This window comes from Plectropomus leopardus, chromosome 5 (assembly GCF_026936395.1).
Source record: "Plectropomus leopardus strain MGB_pleo_1.0 chromosome 5, ASM2693639v1, whole genome shotgun sequence".
NCBI classification, from domain to species: Eukaryota; Metazoa; Chordata; class Actinopteri; order Perciformes; family Serranidae; genus Plectropomus; species Plectropomus leopardus.
This window is the reverse complement of record NC_142180.1, coordinates 19,920,098-19,933,740: the sequence shown is the minus strand read 5'-3', so window position 1 is coordinate 19,933,740 and position 13,643 is coordinate 19,920,098.

Here is a 13,643-nt window from a genome sequence, read left to right as displayed (position 1 = left end):
TGCTAGCAAATCAGTTTTAGATATTCTTGCAAAGTCTTCTGTTTTTCCTTAGTTTTAGTGTTAGTATTAAGCTAGTGTTATTTTTTCTAAAATCAACATATAATTTAGAATCATCAGTCGGATACCCCTCAGTCAGATAAAATTCTTCAAGTCGAGGAGCAGCTATTTTTTTGGTCATTAAGTATGCTGTTTACTTCTGGGGATGTATCGGTCTCCAGATTTAGCTACAGAGTGAGCGCTCCCTGCTTTCACGCTGCTCTCCGGTACTAGGGTATTAGGGTGAGTCTGAATGAGATGGAGGTGGCTGCCCAGAGGAAGGTTTTGCTCGGTCAGGCTCTAAGATAACATTATCTTCTGTCTTCTTAGACGTGGTTAATTTACAGGTCAAAACAACTTGCAACTTCAATACAGTCTTCAATACAGGCTTTTGTTTTATATCTACTGTCAAAAAAATGCTGTTGCACATTTACGATCCCTCGCTGGCTTAGTTAGCGCACCTTAGGGTTAACTTCACTTGTTTACTACATTATGTGAACATAACCGCAACCTTAAACATTCTGCTCTTAAAGTCTATAAAAAAAGAAATAAAGAAATCTTTGGGTATTTGTATTAAACAGTCAAATCTGATTCAACTGACACAATCCTGAGTTGGGTACAGTCCTGCTTTCCTTGACCAAGTGCTTTGAGTTGCCTAAACATCGCCTTAAAAACATTAATCATGGCAAATTTACCTTAAAAACATTAATCATGGCAAACTTACCACAAGGCTAAATTTGAACATTTGCAATACATTGAGATATTTTGCAAAAACATTCAGCATGAACATTTTGCTACTGGATACAGGGTTGACAAACATCATAAATGGCTGTAAAAGTTTAGGTTTTTGGGTAATTGTGCTTTTGAATTGTAAGAAAGACAAAGGTAACACTTTATTTGGATAGCACAATAATCTGTAACATTTCAACAGTTTATTAGCCAAGATTCAGCAATTCAGCTATATTGCTTTTTCCTGCAGATGTTAAACAGATTATCTGTAGAGTATATGTGGCAGTTCTTTTCATCTATAGACAGAGCAAAGCAGTTGAACTGCTAAATCTCAACTAGTAAGCTGTTGAATTGTTACAAATAGTCTCTAGGTGGACTATCCAAAATAAAGTGTTACCAACAAGTAAAATCACCCAAAAACAGAGCATTGCAGTTCCACATTTGGTTTTAAAGGGTTAATGCAGGCTGTCAAAAAATTTAGTCTGTGCGAGATTCCTTTGACAAAGCAAAGCTCTGAAACACACACACACACACACACACACACACACACACACACACAGAAACACAAAGCTGTGTCCCTCTCACCCTAGGGTTGTGAACTACACACACACACACACGCACGCACACACACACACACACACACAGTGTACAATCCCATTTAATCACAAGAATCCCGACTGGGTGCATTCCTGTCGCACAGAGTAAGTACGATTTGCTTATTAGAGCAAACAATGGTATCTGTCAATTTCATTTTCATAAGCTGAAAGATTACAGCGATGTGCTTATCCTCTGTATCCAGTCCAGCGCACTGCAATTCCTCTACTTTCCCACGTCTGACGGGCACCATGTTGTATGTGATTGTCAGGTGGATTCAGATCCTGCTGATCCATTACGCAGCACTGGACTTTTTCATACAGTTTCCCCACACGTGCAGCGGAAACGCTCATGAGCCTATTATAACAGTTTAGTATAAAACCACAGAGGAGGGTTCTGGTCATTGTGTCAAGGCAATGACTGATTCTGACAGCGTCCCTCAGCTGGCCCTGTGTCTCCATGGTGCTAATATGCACATTAAATTGCAACACCTTCTCAGGTATTATTGCTATAGTATTACAGAGAAGCCTCTGTTCAGACCTGCTGACTCCCATTTTAATAAGCTGCTGCTCCTGAAAGTCTGCATTGCTGTGTCATTGACACTCTGCTGAGTCAGTCGTGAACCCGATGCCGACGTCTGAGAAACGATTAGTGACACCCAAATGTTCAGAAAAGTTCAGTGATTTAAGCTGTTCTACACACACTATGTAACTGCTTAAATATTGCGACATGATGCAAACATGGACCCACATATGCCCAAAATATCGTACAGTGACAGTCACAAATATTTATGCAATAAACATTTTAACACATTAGAATAGTGTTTTAAACTAAGATATTTAAAAAAAAGAAAAATGCATTCGTGAATACATACACACACAAAAATATTTCAGCAAATCTATACACAAATCGCATTCACAAATACATCGAATAATACAAATAAACACACAAATACATCCCAAATATATATACATTAATATATCCACACAAAGTACAATGCAGGTGTGTCTACTATTGTGTTAAGTGTGATAATGATGTTTCTCTTTTAGCTATGATTAACACCTCTATCAAAAATATTAAAATTGTGTTGCATTTTCAATTCTTTTGGTAGACACACATAGTTTTGCTCCTTTAACAGAGGAAACTGTTTGTCCAAATGAGGTTTTTCGTAATGCAATGCAACAATTACTGTTTGTTGAGGCCGCTGTGTTAACTCTACTGGTGTGCTGGTGTCTTGTGACAAATTCATTAAGCAGAGAGGGAGCATGACCATGTAAGCATTTAACAGTAAGCTCTGAGTTAGAATTAACATGGTCCCACTCAGAACTCGACACATTATGAAGCTTTCAGAGCTTAACATATTGAGTTTTTTCTTTCTCCTCATTTTTATTGTCTATTTTAACAGTGATACGATGGATTTTATAGTTTATCATGAGGCTTGTGACCAGGCACTGATGCAGTATGATAAGTGAGAGAATAATATGCATATAGAGCCCGGATGTGGTGAGTGGTAAATACTGTTGGATAAGTCTAAGTAGACACATGCACACTCATCAGCCAAAAACCCATCCATTATTTGCATGCAGAAGTACATTCATGAATATGAATGAACATAAGCCATATTCACGAGTGGACGTGTTGCTGCAGGGCTAGCTTACTGTTGCTTTGTTTTTGCGAAAATCCTGTACATGCACCTGCATTATATTTGCTTGCTTTTGTGTGCCTTCAAAGGTATGTGCATGTGCATGAAAACGATTTTGTGAGCTTGTTTGTGCAGCGTGTCACATTCTTTGTGTGCGCGTGTGTGTTTGCAGGTGGAGGAAAGAAGGGGCAACGTGCAGCAGGGGACTGGAGAATTAAATGAAGGAAACGGGAAGGAAATGACGAAGGCTTGCTCTACTGCCACTCTCCCTTTGTTGTCCTGTATGGAAACTCGGATAAACCCACACACACACACACACACACACACAGCCTGTTGTTGTTGTGACTGTGATGAAAACTCTGGTACACAGGATCTGAGACACAGGATGGTAAACACTGGACTTGGTGAACAGAAGGAGAGAGGCTGAGGGGAAAAAAGTCAAAGGTGAGGTAGACAGGCTATGAGAAAAAAAATATTTTAGGAGAAAAACATTTAAAACAGGAAAATCTGACTTGACTGCACAGGAAAAGTTAAATGGCACCTGTTTAATACTTATATAACACAATCTAACTTTGCATTCACAAGCAGAAAGTGAACAGAAAACAGCTGATAATATTTTTCCCTTTCATTCAGCACTCATTTTGTCAAAGTCAGCGTTCCATTTTTCAAACGGCTGTCGTTTGTTTTTGACAGTAAGCTCTTGAAAGAGATGTTTGTGAGTGGGAGCAGGTAAATCATGCACAAATAAAATGATTACTGCACATTTGTCTGCTGAGTGGCGACCAAATAAAGCTATTATGCACATTAACTTGAGAGCAAGGCAGCATAGGAAGCCAGTTCTTCCACACTGATCGCTGATAACCCACAGGGGCAACGAGTGGCGACAGAAACATGGATGTTGCCGCCACAGCATGACAGGGCTGGACCCTATTGTTTGTTTTAACCAACTTCAAGTGCCACATCAGCAGCATTAGCAGCTAAAATGTGAATCACAAAGAAGATACATTGATTTAAGGATATTTCTCTTTGACCTGAACATTCAGGAGCTCGGCGACAAACATGATTCATCTGCAGGAGCCCGACACAAAAACAAGAAAGGACCATCAGAGGAAGGTCAGAGGTCGCTGCAAGAATGTCATTGGCATGTCCGTTATCACAGTTTCACACAAATGCTCATAACTTAGTGTATGCGTGAGCGCACTTTTAAGGTTCTGAGTAAATCTGTGTCTCATCTTTCAGGTGAACAATGTTGTATTGATTTAGTTTGTCTGTTCTGTGTAAAATGGTCTGCAGAATGACTCTCATTCCTGTAACAGAGAAATACTAAATCCCCTCCTGAGCTTATGAGCATTTTATTTGTGATACAGAAATTACATCTTGTTTTAGTTTGTTTCCATTTCAGTGTATTGTATGTTTCGCTGCCTGTGCTCTAAAAACATACACTCACTTGTCCTCCGAATACAATTGACTGTGCAGGCATTTCTGAAGTCATCAAATTCCACCACTTTGTCAGTGATTTTTGCATATTTTTTGGTATGTTGTCAGCCAGCCTCAGTTTGTAACACAGCCAGACAGATCCTTAACTGGTGTTATGATGTGCAGCCGGTTGGCCCAACACATTCTTAGCCCAACTTGCTTTTCCTGATGTCCCCACTGGTGGTGGCATCCCAGAACGTCAACAGCAGACTCAGGAGGACACCTAAAGCGAAAAAGAAAACTGACAAAGCGGAGATATGTGACGACTTAGGATGAGATCATGTTGGCTGTACTGAAGCTCTTAGTCAGAATTTTGAAAAGTACTAAGGAATTACAATGTTAAAGGAATCTCTATAAACCCTATCAAGGAGAGATTGAAAAATATTTTTCATTGTTTTTTTTTTAACTACCCATTCTATGTTTTGGTGTTCATTTTGTTGGAATAACGTTGTCTCTTTGTTGATTCCTCCTAAATGGAAAACACAAAAGTGATATAACAGAGAGTGATCAAACAAATCATCATCACATTTTGTGGATCTACCATAAAGATATATCTGTTTGGGGGAAATATCGAGGGAATCATGCGAATCATGCGAATCATCGAGTGTATGCCGCAGATCCCGCTGGCATATGTGTCACTTTGTTTGGACAACTGCCATATGGAATAACAGGAAATGACACCTATTGGAAATATTTACAATTGCAGCGAAAGCAGCAATAACTTGTAATTGGCTACAAGCAGATTCAGCTAGGCCTACTGCAGATAACTGGCTTGAAATCATTAAAGATATTCATGAGATGGAAAGACTGACTTTCCTATAGACTGAGAAATAATTTTTATGTTGCAAGATGGACAAAATGGACAATATCTTTGTTGGAATAAGGAACGTATTTGTTGGTTGGCCCCGTCTATCCTCATCACTTGTAATTTACCTTCCTTTTGCTGCCTGCTTGGATTATTGTGGTGAATTATCCCTCTCCCTGTTACCCATGACATAGTGGGTCTGTTATCTGGACAGGATGAATGTTATTATGCTGGGCAATGTTCTTGTTTTCTGTTTTATTGCCCTAAAAAAGACCTAATAAAAATTAGTTAAAAAGAAAAAACATTCACTTGTTCACTATGAAGGATTGCTTTTATGCATCTTGGAGTCAGACCGCGCGCACGCGTGTGTGTGTGTGTGTGTGTGTGTGTGTGTGTGTGTGTGTGTGGTTTAGGACACATTTATGCTTTTAATCATCTGGGTGTAGCATCAGTCAAATACAGAACATTACATTCTATGATAATAGCATTTCATTTTGTGCCCACTGGCTATTTGGCACCAAAATAAAAAACCGAGACAGATAAACTAGAGGAATTTTGAATGAGCACACAGATATAAACTGACACAGAGATTTTCAATGATAACTGCTGAGTGAAACTTCTAATAAAGCAGCATGCTTAATCTCTAAATCATGATTGTTTTTATACAGTGAAATCTGTTCTCTGTGAATGGTTAATACAACCCAAAGTCTGCTCATTGCATGAAAACTTGCTGGTCTAAGCACACAGTGTAAGGTAGCTCTTTCACAGGAAAACTCCCCTGTTGAACAGGAAGTGATGTGTTTTATGTTCTTGGCAGCAGTGACAGCAGGATAAAATAGAGAGAAAAACTTGCGGTTGGCATGGAATGCAATAACAACTCTGACTGAACTCAAACACCATTAAAGAAATTGAAGAAGAAATATAAAATGTATGCTTAGCAGCAATAAAAAAAAAAAAGATCAAAGATAACACTAATATACTGTCACTTTAAGATTTGGCTTCAGGTAAGCCAGGCAACACAGCGGACATAGCAACAGCCGATGGCACTGTGCATTTCCTAGACGGTGTGTGGCTCATGAGACCTGATGACATGCTAATTCCATGGAGACAGCGTGATGGGGGGGTGAGATTACAGTCTGGCAGTGGAAGTCCAGCAAGGTTGCTCTGTTGTTTCTTGGAGCTCATGGCCTGTGTCTTAAGAGGCTTTTAGGGGCTTGGAAGAGATGAGCTGCCATCTGGCTAAATCCCAAATAGGCAGCCACACATGGCTGGGAAAATGTTGACACCGTTGATGTGGTGTGATGCAGTGCAGGGGTGCTTGTGACCGAAAACACGGCTTCTCTTACCTGAGAAAAGGTTGTGTAGGGATGATGCACAATGTTTTAAAAAATAAAGAATGTGAAGTTATTTTTATCTAAAACATTTTAAAATCTGAAATATGTCTATTTGTCATTTAAATTATATTTGTCTTTGAGAGAGATTAAGCCAATTTGCTCTGGTTTCAAATGGTTAAGTATCAATTGTAAATAAATATTGAGCAGGAGCAGGAGTCCACTTGAGATGTCACCATGTTGCATAGTCTGTTTCATGGACCTCGGCAGTGATTTGGTTTTGCAGCAGGGTTGTGGGTGTCCACAGTTTCACACACCACATCAGTGTCAAGTACAGTACGAACCTGCAGGGAGGGAACATGCTGGCACACAGCCGTCACCCTACCAGTCTGCTCAGATCTGTCAGTGGCCTACATGCTTTACCAACTGTTTACTTAGACTTCTGTTTCAGCTGCCAAAGTTACAGCTCTCCTCTGTTTAAAAATATTTATGTCTAAGCCACCACCGCACTGTCAGTCATTGTCCTGTCAGTCAGTCATGCAGAGTATCAGCTAATCAAGCCGACTCCTTCAGTGACTCAAGGAAAAATAATTTGATTGTCAACATCAGAGACTGCAGTGAAGTTGAGTTTAAACACTGTCAGCAAAGATTCAAACACACTTCTGTTGTTTAATTTTAGGGCGATGCTACAGAATGGCTCTTAGACAAAGCAACAACAGATAAACATTACTGGGATTTCTGCAAACAAAAGACCCAGTTTTGTTTACATTCCCCTCGAGGGGAGACGTGTGCTTTGGACTGTCTGCCTGCAGAGATGCACAGCACAGAATGCTGCTCTTCTTCTGAAGTTCAGCTTAAGGACTATCTTATGGAGGAAAAGAGGTCAAACATTACCTCAGTCATATGAGCTTGTGATGTGAAACTGAAGGCAAGCATCTAGAAAGTACACATTAGCAAGACACGGAAGAGGAATGCTCTTTGGCCAACAAAAAATGACTGTTGATAAGCTGCAAAGATGAATCTACAGAGAGATCTTCTTTCAAACACTCAAGGTAATAGTTTAAAGGTCCACTGTGTAGGATTTAGGGGGATATATTGTCAGAAATTGGATATAATGTAATAAGTACGTTTTCTTCTGTGTATAAATACTGAAAATAAGAATGTTTGTGTTTTCATTACCTTAGAGCTGAGCTGTTTGTATCTACATAGGAAGGTGGTCCTCCTCCAGGTGTGCACATAAGGACTCATATTTCTGTTACTGTTGAGTTTGAGTTACTGTTATACTGCCCAAAGAAGAGCACCAAGCTTGAAACACATCCAGAGTAGCTGTCAGTCCTAGCTTTAGTGCATCTTTGTGCCATTTGTGCTCATATTAAGTACCCTCAATTTTCTAAAATCAGTGTCTCCACACACTTATATGTAGTTATTTTTATTCTAGGCCAAGAACACTTTCACATTTCTCGTCAAATTATTGTTCAGTTGTTTGTTTGGGGTTTTTTTTCAAAATTTTAAAATATCTCGGAAAATTCAAATAAACAATTAATTTGCAGTACACAACACTGACGATAGACTATTAACCATGAATCCTTGTGCAGTTATGTTAGCTAGCAAACGCTAAATCACTGTTTGGCGAGGGTACATAACAGTGAGGCAAGCTAGTTACCTAACAGGTATGAGCTATAGCAACATATTGGGTAATTTATTTGTTCCTTCCCCCATCAAACTTTTAAACAATGCTGCTAAAGGCTACAGAAATTGCAAACTGCATTCTGTGTCTTAACAGCGAGGTGTTTGCAATATGTGTTATGTGCTTTGTTAGATTGTGTAAATCTGCCAGTAATATATACATATATATATATATATATATATATATATATATATATATATATATATAGTAACTGGCACTTTACAGGCTGCCCTACACATTACTGTAAGACCAGTTTAATATGCATCTCTGTTTTACACTTTATATGTAGTAGAGGGTCCCTGCTCCATCTCTCTTTGAGCAAAGGGGTCCTTGGCCCTGAAATACATTGAAGACTCTTGCACTAGACCAAAGTACTATGAGATGTGTGAATGGGTGGGTAAATTGTATCTTCTAAGTGCAAAGGTGACTGCACTCAGCCTACCAGGCCGTCTATTGATTAGGTCTGAGCTGGGCCGTTAGTGGGACATCTCTTCATGGATGTCAAGGGGTGACATGCTGGCAAAATGCTATGAATCGAACACTGGCGCAGATTTGCAAAGCTAACACAATGCACTGCACATTCATCTCAATGCAGTGGTCAGGATGTATCTGTCAGTGACAAGGTCTGTCTGTTATAGGTCATTTGGCTCAATGGAAAATTGGGATTTGATTAGTCTAATCAATGCCTCTAAGCTCTTGGAGTCTCTCAGTAAATATGCCACTGTGTTCCACACAGAGGACCTTCACTGATGCATAAAGTATTGACAAGTCTCAAAACACAAACACCCTCAGCACAAAGTGCAGCTTTCACAGCTCGGAAAGTAAAAGGTCATGTGTTGAGATAACAGCTGACCATAAAACCACCGCGAGCTGCAGAGGAGATAAACACAAATAAGACATTTTAACAGTAGTGTGAACCTTTGCACTGCTTGGTTAAGGTCCTCTCAGATTGTGGAGGTATTTTGTGTTTTTCTCCTCAGATCCAGCCCCGGTGCCTCAAGCCTTCCTGTTAGCAGACAAAAGCACCTACAAACACACATGCATACACACACAAGCACAAACAGAAACATGTGTATCCTATGGGACATGCCTAAGAACTGAGGTGTTGGACATTGCATCTGTTTCCTGTCTGTATTTGAAACAGGACAAATTGCACGTGGATTTCACCAAAGTTTCCTCAGATGTGGATGGATCAGAAAAGTAGGCCAAAGTGTCTATTGAACCTGTTCTCACTTTGCTCTTGCCACTGAACAATAAGAAGCAAAAGTTGTTTTGGGGACACGGATGTATCTCAAGTCTCCCCCTACACAAAACACACTGATGGGTATCTTGTTAAAAACACAAAAAGGCCCCACAAATCTCATTCTTAGCTCTGCGTTCTGCTCAGACAGTAAGTCTGTCCGAGGGTCACCCCGTGATTTTCTCTCTCCCCTCTGTTATTATTCCATTTCCTTGCCGTGAACGGAAAGACCGAAATAACCCTGCTGAAATCTATGGCTCTCCAGGGGCAAAGCTTTTGTGTCGGAGCAAGTGGAAAACAAGAGCAGTGGTGGCTGAATGGGACACTGGGAGATCTAGAGTTTCAAGGCCTCATGGGGCTCGGTCCATAGACACAGACATGGCTCATTACATGACCAGACTGTATGGAGACCAGCCGAGAAGTGTCTTGTGAGATGCCCAGCATGTATGATTCACGGGGGAAATTGTAGGTCGGACTCTTGTCTGAAGCTGAATGATGGCTGAGTGCACAGTGATGAAATATTCTGTAAGTACCTGTAACTGTGTATGAGGTGAACTGAGAGAGGAGAGGTTGAGATCCGAACTGAGGGAAACTAACACTGAGTCCCATAAAACCTTTTTATCTCATACATTTGTTATGCTTCTTGCTTTTAAGCCATGCTAGCTGTGTGGCTCTAAAGATGTTGCTTGGTCCACCACAATATATTGAATAAACACAATATAATAAAAAACAAACACAATACATTGAATAAACTGCCATGAAATGTTGTACAGACATTAATAGTGCCCAGAGGATGAATTTTATGATGTTGGTGATCACCTAACTTTTCATTTAGCACCACCGACAGTTCACAGTTTTCCCGTATCGTGTGAAATATCTCAATATCTTCAAAATGGATTGGCACAGCATTTTGAACACACATCAGTGATGCTTGTTGATCATGAAGAAAGCCAAATGAACTTTCGGTATTTTAAGGTTTGTCATCAGCATATATCTTCTCCTAAGCCAAACTTTACTTGCTAAATTCTATTTAATTTTGCGTCAATTGCATAACTTTACATAAAGTACGAAATGTGGGTTATTTTAAGGAAAAGTAACAGGGTTGTTTCTTTTCCTTAAAATAACCTACAAAACTAATTACATAAACCTAACTTCATTCAGTGATGACGTGATGATGACCGCTATCGTTTCTTTTCCAAAAATTAACCTACCTAACTTTACTTTCCTAAACCTTACTTACACACATTTAGATACAGTAAAGTGCATAACAAGATGATGCCATTTGCGGGGCGCTAATTTTTTAGATGTCACATAAACTGTTCTATGAGAATACATGGACCTCCACTTATCAGCACCTCACTACAACCTTTAGTGCTTTTCTTTATTATGCAACATTTCATACAGACGTTCATGGTGCCCCGAAGATGAATCCTTTTGACTATGGTGATGCCCTTACATTTGCTCCAGCACCACCATGATGTTGACATTTCTGGTTTTCTGTCAAATGTCTCAACAAATATCTGATGGATTGTCATGAAGTTAGGTCCACACATTCAGGTCCCACCTTTGGATGAATTGTAATAACTCTGCTTATCTCCTGACTTTTCATCTTGCAAAAATCATCAGGTAAAAAATGTATTTGTCCAAGACTCTGGTTTATGACAAAACATTTGCAAAATGAATCACATGTCCATCAGTCTTGTTACACATTATCTGTGAAACATCAGCACATTGGAACTATTGCTGTTATTATGGTTTGGCTCAAAGCATGGCTGTGTCTGTGTAGACCCTCACAGAGCTTCCAGCATAGCTGTAGACTCCTCGTCTACAAATTTATTTTTTCATCCAAGCTGTTCATTTTAGATTACATAACCAAACTTGCCAGCCACTGTTGCATAAAACTTGTGATATCAATCTGAATGTTTTACAGTCACAGTGGCTTTTAAAAAGATAAACTTTCTCAATAATTTATTACAGCATGTCTGTCTTTTCCCATCGGTGCCTCTGTTCTCCACTTCAGCCAGAGCAGCACCTTTGGGGATGAGCACATGAAATGTTTTGTGACATGTACCTAAACACAAAGTGGACTTGCATGCAAAGACACACACACACACACACACACACACGCACACACACACACACACACACACACACACACACACAAATCCTAGAGGACAGCTGTCAGATTCAACCTAATGAGAGCTGAGGCTGGCACATTAATAGTTTTTCTTCTCTGTTTCTGTCTCTCACTGTCTGTCTGTCTCACACTCATAGCGTCCTGGTAAAGTCACAGGCTGACACTGACACTGTCTGTCTGTGAAACAGGGGCTCAAAATATATCATCCATCTCCAAAGTTCACCGTGACTTTGCCTATAAAGTCAGCTCCAACTATAATTCTATGTTGTGTGTAAACCACCCTTAATTGTTATTTCTGCAGTGAACATCGTGTTAATCACACACCTTCATGCTGCAAATAGTAGTGTCGCATCCAGCTGCTTCTCAGCTGTCCCAAAGTGCTGATGAGTTGTCTACATACAGCATCTAATTATGATCTGAGGGCATGCTGGGACATGTTGCTCTCTGCTACTATTCCTAGAGATTTGTTTTTTAAGTTTCCACAGTCAAGAAAAGGTCACAATTCCTCTCTGTGCTCTGATTCAACCCCTCTGACATCTTAGTGCTGCTGTTGTAATGAGATCTGGGCACACTAACTAAGAGCTCTGGTGCTTTCCTCATGTATTATAGACGAACAGATTTTCTGGTGTGTGTCAAAATGAGGCTGTGTGTGTCTGCCTGGCACTGGTGATGGTCGGGTACAGCGATGGCCTGCAGCTGCGTTCCACCAGCAGATAATTAGGAAACTCTGCTCTTCAGTTTCTGTGTCAGAACAGGCAATGACCAACGCGTTCATTTATATCTGTGTTAGAGGATGGTTAAATGAAATTAAAATTGAAATAAGATCGATTTTCTCATTTAATTCTGATATGATTTGTCTTGATGAAGAGTTTCTATGTGTTCACGGGACATCACTGCAAAATTTTGAGGTACTTGTACTTTACTTGAGTATTTTTATTTTCTGCTTTATACTCCACTACACCTTAGAGGAAAATATTGTGCTATGACTCTACTACATTTATTTTAAAATGTTGGCTACTTCTTTGCAGATTTAGATTTTTAAAAAATATGTCATTAACTAATAAATTACTATTATACATTAAGTTACTCAGCAGTACATGTAGTAATTAAATTAACTCCATTCTTACCAGTTGCAACATTAAAGTGATGAATGCATTAATTTGCACATTATAGTCCAATAAAATAATATATATGATTCTAAAATGGGACATTCTACCTAATGAGTGATTTTACTTTTGGTACCTCCTTCCCCACCAGGTATACCTATATGTACAGCAGTAGAAAGTACATTTACTGAAGTACTATACAGTTTTAAAGTACTTGTGCTTCACTTGAGTATACTATTACTTCATTCACAAGGAAAATGATGTACTTACCAAGTATAAGTAGTTATTTTGCAGATTAAGTTTTTATTTAAAACAAAAATATTTCATTTGAAAATATTATGTGTTTCACCACTTATACAATATGAAGCAACTTGCTGCTGTCATAGCGTAGAGTGCTGCAGGGATGAGGTGTTTTTGTAGGCCAACACAGACATTCGTGTCGCCCTGGATTCCTCGTCAAAAAGCCAATGGGATTTTTCCATTGGCTTTTGGGTCACTTCAGAAAATAAGCCCTGTGGCGACAAAAGTTTATGATACTTCCTTGTTTTATTCAGCAAGATACATTTCACAAATGTACACCACTTTTAGGATTTTTGAAGCCTAAATGCAATCACCAAAGGTATAAAGCTTAAATTAGGCCATAAGCAAACTACACCCCGGCTGCATGAATTAATGTCACCACGATGGGGCTGTAAAGCCGTGTTTGGTGCAGTTCGGAGTGATGATGTTCTGTAGGTTCATTTAGTCTCTTGTTAGCAGCCACCTTTTTGAAGACATTTAAATGTTTCAAAATTAATGAATGTGGTGATTACTGACTTATTTTATGTCATAGAACGAAACATGAAAGTCTCGTAAGTTTA